The sequence below is a fragment of the Nannobrachium achirus genome (genome assembly GCF_963921795.1).
Source record: "Nannobrachium achirus genome assembly, chromosome: 24".
Classification (NCBI taxonomy): domain Eukaryota; kingdom Metazoa; phylum Chordata; class Actinopteri; order Myctophiformes; family Myctophidae; genus Nannobrachium; species Nannobrachium achirus.
Window position 1 is genome coordinate 38,375,756 of NC_137831.1, and position 23,630 is coordinate 38,399,385.

Genomic DNA, 23,630 nt, shown 5'->3' on the forward strand with positions numbered 1-23,630 from the left:
GAAGGCGAACTGGCCTTACAGCCATGTCTAGAGGAGCGGAGTGTCAGGACCGGACATCCACTATTTGTTTGACCATTCATTGACTGGCTGACAAACTGTTTTGCTGGCTGTCTGGCTTGAAGGCTGATTTAGCAGTGATCATGATGTGTACATAATAGCTACTGTCTACTGTATGTCCCTTTCTGTTCCGCATGCTCTGTAAGAGGAGTGGAACAATCACTTACACAAAGGACTACAATTCCCTGTCACACAGGAGCACTAAAACTACAACATCCATCAAGGCAGTGCATTTAAACGGTGCTTAGATTGCACTTTTTTAATGGCCTCCCCATTTCCATAGCAGCCTTTTAGCTGTTCGGGGATGGTAGAAATGGACACTGGAGCATACAGACACTTAATGCACATAGCGTGTACGCACACACAGGCCCATGCACACACGCACACGCAGACACAAATCTACATATTTATTGGTCTCTTTATGATTCAATCTAACGTGCATGGATGCGCACACACACACACACACACACACACACACACACACACACACACACACACACACACACACACACACACACACACACACACACACACACACACACACACACACACACACACACACACACACACACACACGTTCTATTACAATGAGACAACTATCGGTTGTCTCATTGTAATAGTTAGTGTTAGTTAGCGTCGAGCATACGTGGGGTGCAGTGGCAACGCTACGGCAACGGCAGATGACAACGGTAACCGGCAATGATCAGCGCTCGATAGATAAACCTGCCGCCAACGCAGCCGTGTGTACTACGCCAGAAGCTCCCTTTCCACGTTGTGGCTACGACGCCTGCTGCGTGGACGCGTCGCCATGGGAACCAAAGAGTTCAGTAACAGGTGTGGGACCCCGTCGCGGAAGGCTGTTTTCTTAACAATTTTGACCGCTACGGCGATTACGTCATAGCAGCCGTAGTCCCGCCTCGCGTCGCGGTTGCAGAAACGGGCTGCTTAAACTGCCTATTCTTGAAATTTGTTAACATAAATCGTCTCTTCTGGGGAGTCCCTGGCGCAAAACATTTTCAGATGGGGGTCCGCAGCCCAATATCTATCAATTTGGGGGTCCTTGGCACGAAGACGTTTCAAAACTACCGACCTAAACACAGCTACGTCACTGCGACAAGTCAACACTTTTATTTTCAGACTGTGGAGGCCAGCCGGGCTCTCAAAAGGAAAAATCCCGGCCCTGAGCCATCAGCTCCATGACTCAACAAACACGATATTTATTGTTGATGAATTGCTGATAAATCAAGCCTTAATGCAGCTAAAATTGAATAAAGTGCTCGGCCTCCATGTGTGAATGACAAATATCACTGCAGAGATTGGGCACAAACCCCAGCCCCATTTGTATTTGGTTGCACAACTGCCACGCGCCGGAAATAGTGGATCAACAAGCTCACAGCACGTCGCAGACGTGAGTGTGGGTGAGCCTGTAGAGCTGCAATTTTTGGGCCACTCACTTACGACAGAACATAAATAAGAAGGTAATATAGCCTGCAGATGGAGAAGGGAGAAAGGGAGGGAGGGAGGAAAGAAAGAAAGAGACAGATTGGGTGATGAATGATAGAGAGAATTAGAGGCAGTTCTACGCCCCCAAGAGAGATGGAGAGATTTTGTGATCGAGTGGAAGAGTGAGAGAGAGAGAGAGAGAGAGTGTGTGAGAGAGAGAGAGAGAAATATGTGGGAGAATGATTGAGTGAGTATTGAGTGTAGTATATGAGTGGGCATACTAAGCAAATTTGAACGGTATGTGTGTGCGTGCATGTTCTTTCAGGACACGCACGCACGCACGCACGCACGTGTCCTGAAAGAACACTGAGGAGAGGAGAGGGTGAATTTGAGATTGGGAGAACAGTAGTTGATTAAAAAGAAAAAGAAGTCTGCTCTCAGCAAAAAAGGCAGTGTGACTGTGTCACTGTTGCTGCTGTGCGTGTGCGTGTGTGTGTGTGTGTGTGTGTGTGTGTGTGTGTGTGTGTGTGTGTGTGTGTGTGTGTGTGTCCGTTGTTCTGTGGGAGGGGTCCACTCCACGGCTGGGCCCCCCTTTGGTGTGCTGGGGAGAACGGGCCCCTGTGAGTGATTTAGATTGCCACCTGTTGTTGAGCTCGTGCATTGTTGAGAAATAAAATAGAGTAATGCAAAGTCCATAATTATGACCGTGCCAGAAGGTGGATATTTCCACCCGCTTCTTCTTATCAGACGATATTATCCAGCTAGTAGCGCCATGCTCTGCCGACTGAGTCGGTCAGAGTGTTAGTGCGTGATAATCTTGTGATAATCTCCGATGGTATCAGATTCAGAACATTCGAATCAGGTGATATTTCTAAACATGCTCACCATTAATCATCCTGCTTATTAAACGCCTACTTAATAAAGCAATTCATGAATTTTACTGCATTGCCTGTTTTGCTTTGCGCCTCAAATGTTTAAAAAAATATAAGCATTCTTTAGTGCACTGTTTAGCTGTAAAATGTGTTTGTTTACAAGGCTGCCCATTGATCGATTTATTGATTGATCGATTCTTGTGCTTTGTCTACAGTGGTCTGTTATTGATAGCCGCAGTCGTGAATTCAGCGATTGACTAGTCAGAATCAAGCATTCAACCCAGAGCCTTATATTGACCCCTACCAATGCAGGGTCAGAAACAGCGTAGGTCATGTGGTTCATGTAACATGAAATGTCACTTTTCCCCCATAGACTCCAATGTATTCTGTAAACATCTGGTGCAGAGCTCTGTCACTATTCGCCAGGCACGTGCACACATAGACATCAAAGGGGGCTTGAGCCCCTGCCCTTTTATCCGTCTGTAAAAAGTGCCCTCTCCAGACCATGAATGCAGTTTTTACTTTGGTTAAAGAAATGCAAATGCCCTCTTTCCATGCCATACCTGAAGGCAGCATTCAAGAGAATTGCGTTGTCCAGGATTGACTTGTCGCGCTGCAATGCGTTGTGAGCTTGGAGGTCTGCTATTTTCGATATTTTCACCAAAATGCCCTTTCAGAATGTTCAGCCCCTGCCTCTCTAATATTCTCTGCACGTCCCTGCCATTCGCCAATAGACGTGTATAGAAAACCTGGCCACACAAAGAGATTGGAGATGGAGAAACTCTCTTTGAATGGCTCGGATTCAGCTGAGCTGTTTGATAAATAATACAACAGAAGTAACACCTGTGTGGCGGTTCCTGCGTACAACCGTGTTGTTTCTCTCTCCTGCTCCATGTTAACAGCCCCGCTTAGTCCCCCTGGGTCTCGTCTGCTGAGGTGTGCAGGAAACTATGCAGAAAACCACCATGCGCGCTCGAGAGAGACTTCGCGTCGCGAGACTTCGCGTCGCGAGGATCTGCATTCGACATCGGTGTGTGCTTCCAAGAACACACACACACACACACACACACACACACACACACACACACACACACACACACACACACACACACACACACACACACACACACACACACACACACACACACACACACACACACACACACACACACACACACACACACACACACACACACACGTGTGAGCGGGTGTGCACAATGTGCACGTTTGCACGCATGGATAAAAAGGATGAAAAATAAGGTGTAGTTAAATCACAGCGATAAAGTGTGCATATGGGCATTCTCGCTCCCCACTTGGTGGTATTAAAATGCTGATCAGGCAGCGCACACACACACACACACACACACACACACACACACACACACACACACACACACACACACACACACACACACACACACACACACACACACACACACACACACACACACACACACACACACACACACACACACACACACACACACACACACACACACACACACACGGCTATCCGAGTGGTGAGATCTATACCTCGACTCACACCAGAGAGCCTCTTTCTCTTCTCTCTTCTTTCTCACACCCCTTCTCTCACACCCCTTCTCTCTATCTCTGCCTCCCTGTGTGTGTGTGTGTGTGTGTGTGTGTGTGTGTGTGTGTGTGTGTGCGCGCGTGCGTGTGCGCTCGCGCGTGTCTCGCCACAGGGTACAGCAGTCTCTTTATGTGCGACGTGTGCAAAAAGCTCCCAGGCCATCCACCATTAAAGTTTAATTATTAATAGACGAGTGTGGTGTGATACCGCTGCTCCGTACCCTGGGGGCTGTACACACACACACACACACACACACACACACACACACACACACACACACACACACACACACACACACACACACACACACACACACACACACACACACACACACACACACACACACACACAAGGGAGTGATAGAACAGCTGTCTTTGTTGTTGACATCCTCCCCTTTCCTCTCATTTTCCTCAGCTCCCACAGGTCACTTCTCCATCTTCCCGTCACTGTGCCTTGTGTTGATTTGTAACTGTTACAAAACGGACAAAACGTAAACCACAACGGATACATTTGTACGGTCTGTGGGTTACATAAGGGACAAATTAACGGAGGATTCTACTGCATAACCAGGGGTGTCGCACCAAATTCTGGGTACAAGGATTCACTACACATTTTCTGCTTTAACTATTGAAAAATAGCAGATATACAAGCCTTTGAATATTTCAAATTTCAAAGTTTAAAAAAAAAGAAACCTATGCTTCCATGTTGAATGCTGCCTTCAGGTATAGCATGGAAAGAGGGCATTTGCATTTCTTTCACCATAGGAAAAACTGCATGCATGGTCTGGAGAGGGCACTTTTTACAGACGGATAAAAGGGCAGGGGCTCAAGCCCCCTTTGATGTCTATGTGTGCACATGCCTGGTTGACGAGGTTATACAGCACTGACACACAGCACCTCCGGGTGAAGACAGCGATCACATGACACAGGCTTATACGTAGACGCAGACAATAAAGACCGATTCTAATCGAACATAATGTTGCTGCTGCTGGCAGATTAACGGCCTAATTTATGATCATACTAGTGTACCAGCGTCGCACAAAAGCATCAAAAGTAGCAGATGCCCAAGCTCGAAGCGCGTACGTAACACATTTTGAGCTTGTAGAACTGCTACTTTTGATACTTTTACAAAAAGTAAGGAAACTCCATCCATTATATCTCCCCTTTAATAATACCAATTGGTAATGTGTTTTATATCATTTCTATCATTGATTAGTCACCTTTACAAGCTTGTAAGCATTGGGCATTTGTGGAATGAGCAACACAGCCAAATGTGTGATTGATTTGAAGATTGCACTCTCCCCACAGTAATAAGGACCAGTAAAAACAACACATATTGGCCATGTACACTTTATACATTTTACATTCAGTGTCAGGGACCTCAGTAGCGTGTGGAAGATCCATACGCAGCCACAACAGCTTGGCTCTACACTCCCAATTTCTGGAGGTACTCTCTGATGATCCTGGCTCTGTGGGGGCAAGCTTTGTCATCCTGGAGGATAACATTAGGGCCCAAATTCTGGCAAACCCATGCTCAGTGCTAGGCACACACCTGTGACTGGCACACACATGCCAGTACTTGAAGCCCAAAACGAGAGTGAATGCCAGCAGAACAGTATTACAGGCCATTTTAGCAACATTTTGGGTAGGCACTACCCACACGTTTGGCCGTGTTGCTCATTCCACTAATGCCTGATGCTTACAGGCTGTACCTCGTTGTAAAGGTGACTAATCAACGATGAAAATGGTATAAAACACAATACAAATTGGTATTATTAAAGGGGAGTTATAATGGGTCAAAGTCTCTAACCCTTGAGAACCATTGTTCTAAAATAAAGCACTCTGCATTGGGAGCGTTTCGCTGTTACTACGTGTCATCTGTTCGACACCCAACTCTAACCCTAACCCTAAACCTAAGTCGCTAACCCTCCTGAGTCCGACGCTCCTTTGTCGAAATGACGGTCGTTCGAAAGAGCGAGAAGTGAGCCTCTGCATTGTGGTTTGTTTAGTTTTGAAGGAAACTTTCGGTTTTGTTTAGTTTCAGTATGGTATGAATGAATGTCACCTTGCAGAATCTTGAAACTTAAGCCTCCACTAATGTCATCCCAACTCTGTAAATAATATCATTGCAAGTTTCTTTGTCACTGTTGTGTTTTAAAGTCAAGCAAAACACGGATTAATTGGAAAACTCAGACAAAGAAAAAAATAAGGAAAAAATAAAACAGTCCCTGGAGGAAAGATTGATTTACATAGCCTACATAATTCAAACGTCTATGACTTGTTAACTATGTAATTATGTTTAGCCAACGCTGATCAAATTATTCCGGTAACTTCGGTAGCATTTTAATGAGAAGGGAAAATGTAACAAAGCCGTCAATGTGAAAATGGGCTGTTTATGTATGAAACAACAGCATAATAAGCTGTGGATAATCAATGGCATTATTGACCGTGGTATGATTTTTTTCTTGGCGGCCGATGAATTGGGTACAAAGGTCCCCAATGGAATCAAGCCATAGTGCTTTCTTGGGTTTAAAAATCCTCTTAGCTGACCTTGTATTGTAACTGTTACTTTCCTGTGCTTGTTTTTACAAACTGTTAATGACGTATTCAATCAACCAATCAAATACATTCTCTAAAATAATGGTTCCCAAAGTGGGATCCGGAGACCCCCAGAGTTTTTTTCCGGCAGCCAGGGCGAGGCCCGAGGGTCCGCAGACGCATCACAATCAGCCTAACTCATTATTGAAACCTGCAAACATTAGCTATTTGAAAATAGCAGATTTACAAACTCAAAGCGCATGACAATGCGATGTGAGCTTGCAAATAATGCTTCTTTCCCCGACAAAATTAAATAAATAGATTGACAAAAGTGTGAAAAAAACGCAAATCTTGTGTCGGGATTCCTGGCAACAAAATATTTTCAGATGGTCAAATACAAACAAAGTTTGAGAACAAATGCTTTGCAAGAGCAGATGTCAAAATAATGCCTGTTGAGACGAGTTATGCATTTGACTATGATAAAAGAACGCTCTCTCTCTCCCCATCGTGATTGCATTTGAACTTTGACATCACGTCACATGAACAACAGGGTCTCTCTTCCACACACACACACACACACACACACGCGCGCACACGTGAACAATAGGAGGTTTCTCATAGATTCCTGCAGTGTAATCGCGTTATGCAATCTCCCATTGACCACCGTTGTCAGGCCCTTAGACGGGCCCCAGGACACACACACACACACACACACACACACACACACACACACACACACACACACACACACACACACACACACACACACACACACACACACACACACACACACACACACACACACACACACACACACACACACACACACACACACACACACACACACACACACACACACACACACACAGCTTAGTACTTTGCTCACGTTTCCTCCTTAGTCATAGTCACTAGTTGGTTCTAGAAAGACACAGAGAGAATGATGGATAAAAGTGTGTGTGTGTGTGTGTGTGTGTGTGTGTGTGTGTGTGTGTGTGTGTGTGTGTGTGTGTGTGTGTGTGTGTGTGTGTGTGTGTGTGTGTGTGTGTGTGATCCTAGGTGCAAAGACAAAAGTGCCTTTGTTTCAATGTCCCGTCTAAAGGCAAGGCAGAGCCAGTAGAGCCTATAGTATAGTATAGTACTGTATACATTGAGTTCAAGTTCTACTGAAATAAAGCCAGACTGAAATAATAAAGCTGGATTCAAACAATGTATTTAGTTGCCAATTTACAACAAGGTGACCAAGCTTGTGCACACAGGTTGCTGAGTAGGTAAACGTCATGATGTGATCCAAGACAAAACGGCTGGTTTCAAACAATTTAAAATAAAAGGCTACACAACAATGTAGCTTGCCAACAATAACTGGTCTTAAAGCTGACAACACGTTGTCAGCTGTTAAGATCAGTTCTCTTGTTTTTTGGCTAATGAGCAGGCATGTGCACACATAGACATCAAAGGGGGCTTGAGCCCCTGCCCTTTTACCCATCTGTAAAAAGTGCCCTCTCCAGACCATGAATGCAGTTTTCACTATGGTGAAAGAAACGCGAATGCCCTCTTTCCATGCCATACCTGAAGGCAGCATTCAAGAGAAATGCCTCGTCCTTGCCTTATGTTGAACGAAATGCCCTCTCTCCAGTATTGACTTGATTATGCTTAGTTCAGTGTGGTATCAAGCACCAAAAATAGCTGACCTCCAAGCTCACAACGCGCTGCGACGCGTTGTGAGCTTGGAGGTCTGCTATTTTCAACATTTTCACCAAAAGGCCCTTTTAGCAATTTCAGACCCTGCCTCTCTAACAATCTCTGCACGTCCCTGCTATTGAGAATGTTACAAAATTCCTAAGGTGGTTTGAAATGGCACCCAAATTTGATTCGCGATGTGCCGTGAACTTGCAGATACAGTATGCAATTTTCTTTCAGCAAGCAACAGATAAGTTAACTATTACTCAAGGCTCAGGCCCCAGGCCGCCAGTGTGGTGGTCCGGGCGGCGGGCACCCTAGTAGGCGTCAATGCCTGCCCGACAGCGTGTCGTGAGTTTGAATCCCGATCCCGCTGACCTTTGCTGTCACTCGCCATCTCGCACTCCATTTCCTGCCAGTCTACTGTCCTATAAATAAAGCCCAAAAATACATCTGAAATAAAGATATTACTCATGGGAAGCAATGCCGTTATGTTCACAATGTCTAAAAACCCAAATCCGATCTGATCACTCACAAATAACAGTGTGGAGCGGACACACTGTCATATAAAGACCAGAGTTGAGCAGGGGCGTCAATTGGATATGGCAGGGGTATGCAGCTGCAACACGTTGCAGCTGGACCCCCTGGACCCCCTGGACCCTGGGTCCAGGGGAGAAAATAAAAGTTTGTTTTTAATATAAATCCATGAATGTCTCTGTGTCTATCTGTGCTGGTTATCATGTTGTTAATTACAGTAAAATAACTACAAATGCAAAATTTTACAAAAAAGGTCACTTAAACAAGGTATTATAATATTCTCCCCATCTTGACAAAATGGTATATTCCCAGGTTCCACAGGTCAGCTGCACAGGTACAATGCATTATTGTTAATTGTGGCACGTTTACTAACATGCCAAGTTTAGCTGCACTTGAACAACCGTTCCAGGCTGCCATATCCAGCCCAAGAAACCGTAGAAACGGGGGGGGAAATGAAATGTACTTCTTAAAATAAATGTATCATGCTTGTTGCTAAGGTATGGCAACATGACTGGTGTCAACACCAGTCATGTTGCCATACCTTAGCTTTTTCTGAACTGACACCACTGGAGTTGAGGAACAAATGAGATTTGCTTATGCGTCGATCATGGGGACCATATCTTAGAGCTAAACCTACTCAATTGTTCGAAACGGCATAATGTATTATTAATCAACTGTGCTCTATTTGTCACGGGAACACAAATCGCGCTAACGCGGCGCCACACAATGATACTTACACATTTGGCAGCTGCAATGTACACAGAAGCACAAACAGCAGTCTCAACACACACACACACACACACACACACACACACACACACACACACACACACACACACACACACACACACACACACACACACACACACACACACACACACACACACACACACACACACACACACACACACACACACACAGAAATCAAGGCTTAATTAATTTCACAGGATGAAAAATGATGCATTTCTAATGAGCCATAAATCTGGGTTTACATTTCCACGCCCTGCGGGGAGAATCATTCCATTACTCATCATCACGTGGCTATACGCGCATTCATTCATCCAGAGAAGCCACAGGAGAACACATTGTGACACATGCTTTGAATATGGACCACGCACAAACCGAGAGTTTCCATTTCTTCCATTTCTTTGGTTGATTTCTCTGCCTTTCGTTCCAAAGCCACATACAGCAAGGGTTCCCAAACCTTTTAGGCAGTGACCCCCCCCCCAAATGAGTCAAAAATGTTTGAGAACCATGCACTGTCCTACAGTACACGTCCTTAATATGGTCACTGGAAATGACAACGATATGGCTTGTACCCCTACTTCCAATCCAAGTGATGTGATAGCTCTTCACCTTTATAGGTGATAAGCTATCACCTTTTTAGGAGATAGTTAGAAACCAACACCGCAGTGATAGCTCATCACCCCACTCTGTAGTGGTTATCGTCCCCCTCTGGGTTATGTATGATTCTTTGCTGTCAAACTGTGCTTTAGGAAGTATGCAGGTGCAAAATAAAAGACTAATAAAATGGTCAAAATCAAGGGGACAGGGACCCTCAATAACAATGCCTGCATGAGAGCTGACTGTCCCAGGGAGTTGCGTATGTAAAGTTTGAGATCCTGCATTGTGGCAGGACTTACCTGGGAAGAAGAGACGCTCCATCTTTTGTGTGGGTTCAGCTGGAGGTGGTGAGAAGATCCATTGTGAGGGTGTCAGCCAGTCATGCAGCGATGCACTCTTCCACCTGAGAGGCAGAGGGAAGGAGAGAAACAGTTGAGTTGAGTGACGTTGGCATAACAGTGACATGCAGGGGCAGCCATAGCTGAGTGATTATAGTGAGCCCACCTGGGGAGCCAGAGCCCCTGGTCATCCCAGGTACGATTCCAGGCCAGGCCAGCCATGCGTGTCCCTGAGGAAGACTCTTAACCCCTAATTACTCCCAGACTGCCGTAGAATATCTGCTCCTAGTAATAGTAGGTAAGGACAAAAATCACTGTTGTAACTTGTGCAATTATACAGTGACAAAATATCTATAGGTATATCTTTTTCAGAGCTCTGCCGTGTATCTGCTGTGTATCTGCAGTGTCTGCGCACAGTCACACACAGAGTAGGTGCCACTTGACACCGCAATTATGGTTGCTGCTCTGAGAAATCGGTCTATAGTTTGTGAACAGAGATAATAGTGAAAGAGACAATAGTGTACAGGGAGAAAAGGAGGAGTCCCAAGTACAGATACCAGGGGGACCCCGGTTAGGAGTGTGCAGCGTGCAAACATTTCCAAGTTACCTGGTAGGTCCAGTCAGATAGGAGGAGAACCACTTTAGTGCCGTCCCAGCAATGCCACAGTCAGCAAGGGTGTCCAGGAGCACCTGGTGATGGACCTTGAACCCCAGCATCCAGATTCTGGGGGAGATCATTAGCCAAAAATACCCGATTAAGAGCTTGTACAGTAGATCGGGCTGTCCAATTACAGAGCATTGTGAGCTTTTAGATCAGCAACATGTGGTATAGATGAGGGGGAGAAAGCGGTCTAATTTGCCAATATAGACAAGAAGGTCTAAATGGTTTGTGTGTTGTGTGTCAACCTACAGTATTACAAGTTGGGAGTGAGTAACCGGGAATGTGAGGCCGGACTCACACATATGCGTGAAACATCTTCTCCGTATCGTCTGAGAATGAGGGGGGAAGGTCCAATGCATTGTCAATGGAAGGTTGTTTGGTTTTCTGTCGTTGCCGTGTCTCTAGCTCAACCACAGGCTGTCTTTTGGCCAAGAGACACGGCCACGACAAAAAAACAAACAACCTTCCATTGACAATGCATTGGATCTTCCCCTCCCCCCTCAATCTCAGACTACACGGACACGATAGCTGTCGCAACTGTGTGTAGGGCGCCTTACAAAGCATTACAAACAGTTTTCCTTCTTCATCAAATGTCCGCTGACTACTGCATCTACTGTACAGTACAGTAGAGACAGGGACAAACAAACAGGCAAACTCAAACCTACAAACAGTCCAATAAATAGCTGTGAGGACACAATTAACTCAAACAGTCTCAGCTTGGAACCCCGGGTGGAAAGACCTCAATCAAGGCACAGAGTGAGTAGCAAGAGGTGGAACTTGAGAGGGGAGGGGCAGGACAGTGAGGGCACATTGCTGGCAAACAGGGGAGGGAGGGGAACACTGCTGGGCATGGGCACATTAGGGGCAAAGCAGAGGCACACTAGTGGACACGGACAGAGCTCGTGATCATGACAATATTGGACCAAAACACGTCTAACAATGAAAATGTTACTAGGGCCGCAGTTTATTAAATTGTATGGGGCTCTATGGCCGAATGCATATCAATATTGTAAGTTAAAAAGGTTGAGATATAAACTGACTATCTGAGTGACTAAATTAATGATTGAAAGAATGAATTAGTTGATTTCTAACACGCATACCTAAACAACTGAGGCACTTCCATTCCATTTACCTTTTCTTCCACGCAGTAGCACTGACTGAGAAATCAGAAATCACACATCATGTAAGTCAAATCATTGAAAAGTGTCTGGTTCAATACTACTACAGGACTGTGACAAAATGCTAGGATTTCCAGAGCCAGTAAGAAGAACTACAATCCAATGGTGACCTCTAGTGGTTCATAATATTCATTAAATTATCTACCCTGCCTGCCTGCATAATTATGACACATTCAAGCACACAGGCACATACTGTACACATACACATGCATACATACATACATACACAGGCACAGGTACTGTACAATGGGCTGGCGTGCAGGGCTCACAAGGCTTGATGACCTATAAAGTACAAAAGTATTGGCAGCTAAATGTAATGTAAAAGTAAAATAACTCATTGAGCTGATTTGTTTTTACAAGTTTTTAAAGATAATGTAAAAAAAAGAAAAAAATAATCTGATAATAGCAGATCTACATACACATTAGATCTGCTATTTTGTGGCCACGCCCTGTAAAGGGGCCTGTAAGCCAAGTACCTTTTATTATTCTTCCTCCACTTTATCTGTCCCAGCTTGACTGTGCAGGAAATTCGCAACAATTGGCCAAAGGGTGGCACTGTAGGAAGCCTTTGAAAATACAAACTTTAAACAGGTATAGCTCATGCCCTGTTTGGCCTACACTACAGCCATGAAACCTTTATAGGCCTACAGATAAGCGTCTGTATATGACATTTTCCATTTCACACACACAGGAAGACATGTTTGTCAGTGGTTTTTGTTTCAGCAAGACATGACATGGGATTTCACAGATAAACCATGATAAGATTCTATGTACCCTCCTTTGAAAGAAAGGAAAGAAAGAAAAAACTCAAACCAATCAATGAGATAAAAAAAAGCTGATGTGTCTTAAGACAGAAAGTGACTCCCATGAGTTTCAAACTAAAGCTCTGTTAAAATGTACTAGGTTGTCATAGTTACACAAGACCTTCTAGACTAGGGTGACCAGACGTCCCGTTTTACCCGGGACAGTCCCGTTTTCAAGCTGCGTGTCCCAGTGTCCCGACAAATATCTCTAAAACACTAATATGTCCCGGTTTTCAACATTCACTGCAAAATTGTCCCGGTTTTCGCCAGAATTAAAATAATAGTAGCTGTTTTCAGTGGTTGTATAGACATTTATCATGTTCTTTTCATGAAAACATGCTCACCTAACCAATCAGAAAAAAGGAACAAATTCATTGCGTGTCTGAATTCAACACTGAGCCTGTTTGTCAATCACTCACTGCCTGTTTGCAACCCTGAGGTGCATAGACACATTTATTGTCACATTGTCAGGGTGCAGTTCGGAGCACCCAAAAGCAGTACGTGTATGACCAAAGGCAGATTCATCTGCCATCCAGATTCTGGGGGAGATCATTAGCCAAAAATACCCGATTAAGAGCTTGTACAGTAGATCGGGCTGTCCAATTACAGAGCATTGTGAGCTTTTAGATCAGCAACATGTGGTATAGATGAGGGGGAGAAAGCGGTCTAATTTGCCAATATAGACAAGAAGGTCTAAATGGTTTGTGTGTTGTGTGTCAACCTACAGTATTACAAGTTGGGAGTGAGTAACCGGGAATGTGAGGCCGGACTCACACATATGCGTGAAACATCTTCTCCGTATCGTCTGAGAATGAGGGGGGGAGGTCCAATGCATTGTCAATGGAAGGTTGTTTGGTTTTCTGTCGTTGCCGTGTCTCTAGCTCAACCACAGGCTGTCTTTTGGCCAAGAGACACGGCCACGACAAAAAAACAAACAACCTTCCATTGACAATGCATTGGATCTTCCCCTCCCCCCTCAATCTCAGACTACACGGACACGATAGCTGTCACAACTGTGTGTAGGGCGCCTTACAAAGCATTACAAACAGTTTTCCTTCTTCATCAAATGTCCGCTGACTACTGCATCTACTGTACAGTACAGTAGAGACAGGGACAAACAAACAGGCAAACTCAAACCTACAAACAGTCCAATAAATAGCTGTGAGGACACAATTAACTCAAACAGTCTCAGCTTGGAACCCCGGGTGGAAAGACCTCAATCAAGGCACAGAGTGAGTAGCAAGAGGTGGAACTTGAGAGGGGAGGGGCAGGACAGTGAGGGCACATTGCTGGCAAACAGGGGAGGGAGGGGAACACTGCTGGGCATGGGCACATTAGGGGCAAAGCAGAGGCACACTAGTGGACACGGACAGAGCTCGTGATCATGACAATATTGGACCAAAACACGTCTAACAATGAAAATGTTACTAGGGCCGCAGTTTATTAAATTGTATGGGGCTCTATGGCCGAATGCATATCAATATTGTAAGTTAAAAAGGTTGAGATATAAACTGACTATCTGAGTGACTAAATTAATGATTGAAAGAATGAATTAGTTGATTTCTAACACGCATACCTAAACAACTGAGGCACTTCCATTCCATTTACCTTTTCTTCCACGCAGTAGCACTGACTGAGAAATCAGAAATCACACATCATGTAAGTCAAATCATTGAAAAGTGTCTGGTTCAATACTACTACAGGACTGTGACAAAATGCTAGGATTTCCAGAGCCAGTAAGAAGAACTACAATCCAATGGTGACCTCTAGTGGTTCATAATATTCATTAAATTATCTACCCTGCCTGCCTGCATAATTATGACACATTCAAGCACACAGGCACATACTGTACACATACACATGCATACATACATACATACACAGGCACAGGTACTGTACAATGGGCTGGCGTGCAGGGCTCACAAGGCCTGATGACCTATAAAGTACAAAAGTATTGGCAGCTAAATGTAATGTAAAAGTAAAATAACTCATTGAGCTGATTTGTTTTTACAAGTTTTTAAAGATAATGTAAAAAAAGAAAAAAAGAATCTGATAATAGCAGATCTACATACACATTAGATCTGCTATTTTGTGGCCACGCCCTGTAAAGGGGCCTGTAAGCCAAGTACCTTTTATTATTCTTCCGCCACTTTATCTGTCCCAGCTTGACTGTGCAGGAAATTCGCAACAATTGGCCAAAGGGTGGCACTGTAGGAAGCCTTTGAAAATACAAACTTTAAACAGGTATAGCTCATGCCCTGTTTGGCCTACACTACAGCCATGAAACCTTTATAGGCCTACAGATAAGCGTCTGTATATGACATTTTCCATTTCACACACACAGGAAGACATGTTTGTCAGTGGTTTTTGTTTCAGCAAGACATGACATGGGATTTCACAGATAAACCATGATAAGATTCTATGTACCCTCCTTTGAAAGAAAGGAAAGAAAGAAAAAACTCAAACCAATCAATGAGATAAAAAAAAGCTGATGTGTCTTAAGACAGAAAGTGACTCCCATGAGTTTCAAACTAAAGCTCTGTTAAAATGTACTAGGTTGTCATAGTTACACAAGACCTTCTAGACACATTTATTGTCACATTGTCAGGGTGCAGTTCGGAGCACCCAAAAGCAGTACGTGTATGACCAAAGGCAGAGAAGGTTCAACGTAACTGATTTATTAAAGTCACTGGTTAATAAAAACAAACTATCAGTAATACAGAAACAAAAGCTCATGCTGACATAGAATGACGAACTGACAAAGAACTGAGGACACAGGAGTACATTATACAGTTTTCAGTTTACAGTTTAGGCATTTAGCAGAGGCTTTTAATCCAAAGCGACTTACAATAGCGACCAAAGCGACTTACAATAAGAAGTTAATACATCAATAAGCAGGTAATACATACTGTATATAGACAAGGACTAACTAGACACAGGTTAACTCACGGCGGATTCACACTGCAATCCGTTTGATTAGAACTGATTCTGAAACCGGTTGCTGGTTCACGCTGGCCAGCATTCACATTGGCAGACCTTCTGGCCTCCCTGGAGATCACTAGCACTATACAGCCTGGTCCTATAGGTGGCGGTATGCACATAGTGTCATCAACTATGCGACATTGCTGATGGTGGTTGCCAATAAATTCAGGCACGAAAGTTGGTGTAACAATTCAATGACGCGCGACAGCGCAGTGTGGAACATTGTTGCAGTGGTCTTGGGTCTCGCACCCCCCACACCTCGACAAGACAAACAAGCCTATTTGCATATCAATTGACCTGTGTCGCTGATCTACAAGCTCACACTGACCTTGCATCCGCGACGCGTTGTGAGCTTGTAGATCTGCTATTTTCCAGGCGCATAAACGTGCAGAATGATGAGCGAGACATGCAGCGCAGCGCACGTTATTATTTTAATTATTTAATAATCAACATGGCTGAAACGCTTGTGGCTTAATATTCACATTAATGGCACGTCAAGCAGGCACAGCAGTGCACAAGCAGTGCCAAGGAATCTATAACATCGAAACAAAAGTCAGGGATAAAGGAATACTTTTAGGCTATTTTCTATCAACAGCGGTAAGTCATTTTCGGTTTGTTTTCATGGTTTAACAGTTCATGGTTTAACTTGTAGGCTAGTGCTTTCTCTTTCTGCTTTTCTTTCCCGACGGGCGACAGCGCACACACATGCATGCACGCACGCACCAAGCCCCCCCCCCCCTCCCGCTGTAAATCTGATCCCAGAGCAGCATAACCATCATCTCACAGTTACAGCCATACTTCATGTCGCTGCCTCGCGGCTAATAACGGACCTGAATCTGATCCTAGGTCAGCCTAGATTACAGTCCCGTGTTCCGAATGTTTTAACGGAGCGCCGGTTCTGGCCGTCCCGTCTCACTTTCACCCCTGCCTCAGTGCGCTGGTGCGAGACAATAAATAACTGTTCGCCAATTGCTACTTCTCCCAATTGGAAGTACATGACACCAGTCCAGCGCACCACAGTAGTAGGCTAACTGGTGATATAAAACATATAAACGAATTTTAGAAGACAGTCCTACAAGCAAGCAATCTCTCTGTGAGATGAAGTCACTGATCCCATGGCCATGTCGACAACTGTTACCCAGTGTTTATTTGTGCCGACGGCTGACTCGTCGTCATTATATGAGGTCACGTTCAACATCAATACCGTTTTTGAGGCCGGTTGCTTCACACTGCGGCTCACCGGTCTCGAGGTCGCACAATGCAGTCTCGAGACTACCTCTTGAGGTGGTTTCGAGGCTATCCGTTTCTGAGGAAGACCGCACGCTTCACACTGTCAAAACCGGTTTAAACATCTGCCAAGTAGCCTCGAGACCGGTCTCGAGACCGCAGTGTGTATCCGCCCTGAACAGACAATCAACACTAGGATTGGCTGGGGCCCAACAGGACACATGAGGAGAACAAATAATCAAAGGGAAGGAGAACTATAGGTGCTGACAGGAAGACACAGAACATACTACAGAATAAGAACACAGAACCAGGCACAGAATACAAGCCTTAATACATAACATAGTGAACACAGATAAAGTCCTATTAAGTCTGAAATGTTAAAGTGGACAGTTCAAAGTCCCAGGTCCGCGGCGTGGACGTGACACACATTACTTGTTTGGTAAATACCATTTACAATTTAGCAGACGCTCTTAGTCCAAAGTGATTACAATAAGCACGGTAATATTACATCAATACAATAAGTAAGGTAATACATCAATACATCAACATCAACACATCAAATGCATAGAAATATTAATCTAGAAAAGAAAAGTAGGTAGACCAAGCACCTATTCAGTAAAAACATTATATAAAACCTAAAAAATATAACTTTCATGTATGGTCATTGAGGGTAGGTAAGTGCTATGGGGGGTGGAGTCTTAATACCGGTATATAAAAAATATATATATTGTGATTGATTCATCAAATTGTATCTCTTAAAAAAAATTGAAGAAGATTGCAAATGAAGCCATAATATATGCACCATAGCATCACTTGAAAATATTCAGTGTTTATGTCAGCCAACACAGGGATTCTGACAGAACCCTCGCTAAAACCCCCAGGACAATGATCCACCCTGTTGTACTCAGAGTCAGAACAACAGACTCCCTAGCTTCCACGTGGCCTGAAGACTCACCTCTTAACACATCGACTGCCCACCAGGTGGCGCCAGTCATCCCCTCTAAGTGCCCAAATCTCTCTCCATCCGCCTCCATTGTGTTCTAAACGGTTCTACAGGGCCCTGTTGCATCTATGCATGCGTCATGACGTCACTTGGTCACATGACCGTAGTCAGGATGTTGATGTATAGGCTAGTGTAGCTTATAGCTGTTGTTTGCCGATCATAATTTGGTCATTTTGCCAGCCATGCCCACAGTTGTAGCCATAAAACAAACATCAGAGATAAAGGGCTTTAAAGATAGGGAAATGCATTGGATTATATGGAGAAAACCGGCCGCGCGGTGCTCTCAGGGTCCAATGGAAACAACCCGCGGTGATTGGGCAACATCCCGGGGTTGCCCCGACCTTACGATATGATTTAATATTGTTACTGTAAATACAGTAAACGTGTCAAACGCGCCGTAGGCCTCCAGCGACATCAAAGAGTTTGACGCGTTTGTGAAGCGCGAGGACGCGCTTAAAAAAAAAAGACAGAGGGGGTGATTGTAGCCCCAGCCAATAAACTGACCCGCAAACACCCTGCCAATCGAGCTCAGCTCTATTGGCACAGTGGTTTGGGTGTCAGACTGCGAGTGGGAGAGTGGTGTTCGATTCCCACTCCTGCGCATCACTATACGTTGAGATAGAAATACAGGATTTAAACCAAGAAATACAAAAGATAAACCCTATCACCGCTATAATGACATACCATAAAATTACAGCTATGTATGAAAACATGTACAGCTTTATGTTGCAGAATGGTGTGTCTGTGGTGTTGTTGTTGTTGTTGTTGGTGGTGGTGGTGGTGGTGTTGGTGGTTGATGTCGGGTGGTAGCTGGGTTTAGCTGTGGTGGGGTTGAAGCTGGGTTTCATTCTGAAGGTCAATCCATTTACTATGGGGCAAAAAAGAAAAAGATAATTAGAAATTGACACAATATAGCTGAAATAAAGCTTAGCTTGCATTTATTAGCATTTAGCTATCTGATCAGGGTTAGGTGTTATCTGGGGGGCAGAGGACAAGTTTGGGGAATGCCATCAATGCCCTCATCTCAATCGTTAATATATGGGGTCCCTCAGTGCAGCATTTAACTCATTTACTGCCACGTGACGACCTCGACGACTTATTGCCAATGGTCCAGGTCGCCACATAACAACTTTAACAAGTTCCTTATTTTGACGCTGGATGGCGCTGTTTGCTAGCTTATGGGTCACCAATTATTTTCAGGGTAACCGAAAGGTCACCTGACAGGTTGATGACGTAACCGGAACTTGCGTAATTTGCTTTTCTTTAGAAATAAGAAAAAGAGAAATAGCCATAATGAATGTAAGAGTTAGACAAGATCGACACAGAAGTGGTCAAGCGCCTGTCTTTGGAGTGGATCATTGCGAGTGGACATGGATTATTTTCCAATTCCAGGACACCTGTGTGCATCTTTTGACGGTATTCGATATTCGGTTCGATATGTTGCACCCCTAATGGTTACAATACAATACAATACCACTCCACATCCACAATCCTGTGGGACCCCCTCAAGGACCCCTAGGGTTCCGCAGAGCCCACTTAGAGAACCACTACGCAAGTGGTTGGGTACCGTATTGTTCACCAAAATATCGAACTGAACCGTGAATTGTATAAACCGTTGCACCCCTAAAAAAAATATATAAATATATATATATATATACTGTATATATATACACACACACACACACACACACACACACACACACACACACACACACACACACACACACACACACACACACACACACACACACACACAAACATAAATAACACTTACTAGAGAAGAATGCAACAGCTACAATGGCCACCAACCCATACATTGTGTAGGTTAAGCATTTACAGTTACAGCCAGGGCAACGTTTCATCAGAAGCACGAGCATCAGGACCAACACAGCACAGCCAAAGATGGAATGCATGACGGGAAGGGCAGGCTGGGCAGTGCAGTCATGAACGTACACGAAACCTGTATGGAAATATGAAATTATGATCATCCCAAGCAGTGTTAAAAATGAGATTTTTCAAGATGTTTTGAAATTGTATTTTTTATTGTTATTCAACTTTGTAGCAGCAATAATAAACAATAACTGTGTTAAATTGCTCTATATTCTGGTAGCAATCATTGCTATAGAGTGCATGTTGTTCAGTACCTCCAAAGTCTCTCCTGTACTGCTCTTTAGTAAATATGGCATGGGATAGCAATTTTACCCAATTAAGAGAGTGAACTCATACAGGTTACAGGATAAAAGTAAAATTGTAAGTGCCAAAGATGTTTTTTTTTTACTGATGAAAAAATATCAGTAAAAAACAGCTTTAAACAATGGGTTAGTGGAGTTGATAATCAGGTAATATTTAACAAATGTTAAAAAGAAGGGGAAGGATTAGTCCTACAAGTATCTTGGTGTCCACTTGGACAGGAAGCTGGACTGGAAGATGAACACAGACTCTGTGTTCAAGAAAGCTCAGTCTAGACTTTTCCACTTGAGAAAGCTCAGATCTTTTGAGATCAGTAGGCCACTCCTTCATGTATTCTACCAAGGTATCCTTGTGTCCTCTTTTATGCTGTGCTCTGCTGGGGGGGGGCAGCATCACGGCAGATGATAAAAACCGAATCAATAAATTGATTAAAAAGGCTGGCTCAGTGATTGGCCTCCCTCAGGATACTTTGGATATCACTATAGACAAGCGAATGAGGACCAAATTGAACACTATTCTTTCCTTCGAAGGTCATCCTCTCTGTAAGGTATTTAAGGACCTGCGTAGCAAGTTTAGAAACAGGTTTTTGATGCCTATAATATCTACTGAGCGAATGAAGAAATCCTTTGTTCCTGCTGCTGTTAGATTCCTTAACGTTAACGTACATCGCTAGCTTTGTTTTGGGAGGGTGTTATGTAATTTGTAAAGTCTATTATTGTTACTTGCTGTGTATTTGTATGTTTGTTAGTTGTTATTGTTTTTGTGTATTTGTATTCGCCCGTGGCAAAACATGTTTCCCTTTGGGGACTAAGCAATAAACCCATACCCATACCCATACCCATTAGACCATCACTTTGAACCTCCAGGGAACCATATGGCAGACTCTCACCCATGGCAATATGGACCAGAGTCACCACACCCATTATAAAGCCGACCAGGAGTACTATGAGCAAATCTACAAAGAAAGATAAAATTTGAATTTGAATTAGAATTAGAATTAGAATTCTAATTGTGTGTGTGTGTGTGTGTGTGTGTGTGTGTGTGTGTGTGTGTGTGTGTGTGTGTGTGTGTGTGTGTGTGTGTGTGTGTGTACTGTATATGCAGAGGCGTAATTTGACCAATATCAAGGGTGTTGCAAGGAACGCTCACAGGCAGAGATGGGCAGTATTTGAAATACATGTATTTGAAATACGTATTTGAAATACTTTTTTGTATTTTGTAATTTGTATTTGGCTGCGATGTAAAAAATTGGATGTAATTTGTATCAAAATACTTTCAGGTCTAGTATTTTCTGTATTTGAAATACAAAATACTTTTTAACGTAATTCTATTCTCAAATGGACACATTTTAAACATTCACAAAGGTTTAAACTGTAGGGGGAAAGATACATTTTCTTTCAATCTAATTTGCTAGTGGTTTGTGTGTGTGTGAGATACTGCCATAGCACTTGACTTTGATTTGCTTCAAATGTAACCGTGCATTATGATTACAATTTCGATTGACTTGCGCGCAAGTACTGCGTTCATCTGCGTATGTATGTATGTAGGTTGGTAGGTAGGTAGCTGTGTGTGTTTAAGCACGTAGCACAATAAGGGACCAGCATTCCTGGTGATGTCAGTGGTGATATCACTGGCATCGCCAGTGGTGATGCCAGTGGTGAGCGCACCTCATGGCACGCTCTGCTGGCGCACAAGCAGGCCATACATGGCATACTTGTGCACAAGGCGCAAGTTGGCACCTCGACAGAGTGCAGTTTTAGTTATTATTATAAGGCTGGCAGAGCGGTTTTGCACTCTATGAAGTACTGGCGCAGCGGCAACTCTGCATTCAGTCTCATGCCATGGTTCCTTTAGAAGATAACGGTAAAGTGGGTTCCAGACGATACGCGGTCACCGCCTCCTAGTAATTAATTTTCAATGAGAGGCGGGCGGCTATTTCTGCCGCGCAGCGACGTTTTGAGGTGGCGAGCGGGCGCAGTCCCGTGAAAATCCCTGCGAGCGTGCTCGTTTGTGCATGCGTACATGGGCAGTGAGAGATGGATTGTGTTCATCTTTGTGAAATACCGTGTGGCGTTTACTCACTGTGCAAGTGTGTTTGTGTCTCACCGCGGTGCGGTAACCGCTGACCCAAGCGGCAGCCATAGCGGTGACCGCGTATCGTGTGGAAGGCACTTCTGGCCTGAGCTCTCACACACTGGCACACAGTGGTAAACATTTAGGCTGCCTGCTCAAGACAAACACCATAGTATGGTCAATTTAAGTACCTTCCACACGATACGCAGCTGCCGCTTGGGTCAGCGGTTACCGCACTGCGGTGAGACACAAACACACTCGCTCAGTGAGTAAACGCCACGCAGTATTTCACAAAGATGAACACAATCTCTCACCGCCCGCATATGCATGCACAAGCGAGCATGCTCGCGGGGATTTCACGGGACCGCGCCCGCTCGCCTCGCCGCCCCAAAACTTCTCCACACAGCCAAAATAGCCTCCCGCCTCCCATTGAAAATGAATTACTAGGAGGCGGTGACCGTGTATTGTCTGGAAGGCACTTTATTCTTCGAAATTCGGACGGGCAATTAATTTAATATTTGGCAGTCAATCTATAAAATTATTAATCATTACATCAATTTTTATAAAAAGTATTTATGTATTTTCAAAATACAAAATACGTATTTGAATCTTAAATACATTTCTCTGGCCTGTATTTATATTTTGTATTTTGATACATTTTTTGACCCAGTATTTGTATTTTGTATCAAAATACTTTTCAATGTATTTTCGCCCATCTCTGCTCACAGGGCACATGCGAACATTTTCGGGTTTTAAAATCCTTTAGGTTTTATCCGGTTTTGGGTGATTTTTATTACAGTTTCTGTGTTTTCGCCCCCTTGTGGCGGAAAAATTACCTCTGGGAACTCAGATTGCAGTTTCTGTAACTGTTTATTCCACACACAACAGTCAAGGAGCTGCAGATAGCTGTATAGTTACTATTTAGCATGCAGCGAAACACACACACACACACACACACACACACACACACACACACACACACACACACACACACACACACACACACACACACACACACCACAAAAAGGATAATGTTTACGGGTGTTTTTTTAGGTAAAGTTTTGTTGATTCTACTGTATGCACTGCCCTTACGGCAAACAAACAATAGCCTACTCCA